This window comes from Empidonax traillii, unplaced genomic scaffold, assembly GCF_003031625.1.
Source record: "Empidonax traillii isolate 1590-97213 ecotype Southwest subspecies unplaced genomic scaffold, ASM303162v1 scaffold368:size764316, whole genome shotgun sequence".
Classification (NCBI taxonomy): Eukaryota; Metazoa; Chordata; class Aves; order Passeriformes; family Tyrannidae; genus Empidonax; species Empidonax traillii.
The window spans coordinates 1-2,623 of NW_020955561.1; positions in this window are offsets into that span (position 1 = coordinate 1).

The following is a 2,623-nucleotide window of genomic DNA, read 5'->3' on the forward strand; positions in this document are numbered from 1 at the left end:
TCTCTGGGTAGGCTGTTCCAATGCCTGATTACCCTCTCTGTAAAGAATTTCTTCCTAACATCTAACCTAAACCTCCCCTGGCAGAGCTTGAGCCCATGTCCCCTTGTCCTATTGTTGGTTGCCTGGGAGAAGAGACCAACCCCCACCTGGCTACAACCTCCCTTCAGGTAGTTGAAGAGAGTGATGAGGTCACCTCTAAACCTTCTCTTCTCCATGCGACTGTTCCTGGTTGTTTGCCTCCTACTTCTGTCTGCTCCTTTATCAGCTGAGATCTGTGTCTGTATCTCACCCATGCCAGTGCAGAGCCTGTCTTAGCTGCTGCCAGGGACGGTGGACTTGTGCCAAGGCACTTGGTTCTGAACTGCCACAGCAATCGGAGCCCTTGCCAGAGGTTACCTGGTACAGCAGAATTAACAGCTGGGGGATTTAACATCTTAAATTGACTAGCTGACATCCATCAGAACTCATATGAGAGTGCCAAGCAGTCTGTGTAACCTCCAGCCAAGTATTAAGTCTCCTCTTTCCCAGTATATGCTAATCTGTGAGAAATGGATTGTTACAGATCCCAGCTCTGCTGATGAAGCAGTTCCAGTTATAAAATCCCTTGATTTTGCACATAGCAGTTTCCAGTGGCCATCATGGTATTAGGCACTGGAACAGGTGTAAAATGTCTGATATGGTCTCCCCATCTGCCACTGCAGAATTTGGAATAAGGTGAACTGCTTGAGTAAAGCTGTGAAAAATGTGTGTGAAGGAACACGTGCAGCCAAAATGCTCTCCTCCTAAATGTATACATTTCTCTGTTTGACAGCTTGGCTTCTACAGTCCTGTAAGATAATTTCAGGAAAGCTGGAAATGCAATTTTTAATGAAAATAATCTGCTGGCTCAATATAGGCATGCATTATCCATGCCTTTGCTTTACTGCTGGGGAGGTTTGATAATAGGGCAGTGTTTGATTCCTTGTGCTCTTTTCCATTCCTGTGTCACACAATTATTTTGCTGCTATTTGCAATGTCTGAAATTACTGACTGGTAAGTATTTTTAACAACAACGCTTAGCATTTTAGATTCTGCTCACAAATAGTGTGATGTTCATCTATTCTTTGAGCAATTAATCTGTGGGACTTCCTGGTTCCTCTGGAACATGCTCCTTTTGCAGCACAAGTCACTCTTAAAAACACATGGAAACTCAAAAGAAGGCCAGATTGTGTGTACTTCAGCATTGCTTCAGCACTGCTGCTGAACGGTTGTGGATGCACTGGGGAGCACTCAGATTTTGGAGAGGAAAATATGTCTCTAGCTTGCTTGTTTCAGAGGTAGGGAAGCACCCTGGGACAGAAAAACGACTCACTCAGAAGCCATCTGCCTGTCACCTTTAGGAATGCAGGAAATCCTGCAGCTCTCACAGTACAGCAGTACTGCTCTGGAAGCTAGGTGCCACATGGGTTAAGCCATATAACTGTACACAATACAAAAATGAACAAAACTACTTTTCAGTGCTTTGAAAATGGTTTGTCAGTGCCCACAGTGCACAGTATCTGTCTAGTGGTGAGAAATGCTGCTTGCCATTACACAGGCTGTTCCAGAATTGCTTAGTGATTTACAGCACCACCTTCCCTGGCCCTTTTATTTAAGGAACAGTTCTGCCCTGGGGTTTATTTAATTCCTGTCTCTCCCAAACCTGAGGTGGATAAGCCTTTCTACCAAAGGGATATTTTTTATATAAAAAAAATGTTAACAGTTTTATGTTTATCCTAGCTCTGTGAACATTTGTATACTGGCACAATAGAAAGCTTAACAGCTGAAGAGTGATGCAGGAGCTGGAAGGAGAGCTTAAGGGTGGAACTCTCATAAACCAGTTCTGTCATAGAAGGAAACACCACATGCCTAACACATGTGGCATGAGCAGAGAAGCTGTGTCATGGTTATCACCTCTTCGATCACCCTCTCCATTCTACCTCCTCTTAACTTCCAAGTGGATTAGTGGGTAATTCTAAGTACTCTAAGAGCACTCAGGACAACTGGCTTACTTGCACTCAAATGCATAAGAAAGAAGCAGTCAGCCTGCCTTTCAGAACTCTGTTCTTCCAGATATGTTCAATAACTTTCAAGAGTTTTAGAGGTGCAGAGGAGAAGAGCTGTGGTGCAATAGAAGTTATATTTTAGGTGGAGAATTGTCATGTGCCCCTGATGCATATACTACCTGTGGGCTTTTGGTAGGAGGTAAGCCTGTCTGTGCTTTTGGAAAATCAGTCAGTTGATAGTAGAACTGACCTAAATAGCCATGAGAAGTAATTCACTCTTCATTTTTGACCTGTTGGCAGTTTGTGATCATCTCAATGAGTATTAACATATCAATATATGTATCTCTGGAGACATGAATTATTTATACGGGTGTTCAAAAGGTCAGAAAAGCAATTTTCTTTTGGGGAGCTATGACTGGCCACATGGTTGACATCCCTGATTGTGTTAGCATTTTAATTGCTTATTTCATCTGATCCTAATTTCGATTCTTGATGAGGTCTCACTGATAGTAATTCTCACTAAACATTTATCCCTAAAAAGATTCATTTATGTGAGAGCTTGTGAATAAAGAGGTATAAATCAGTCAAGTGCCCATCTG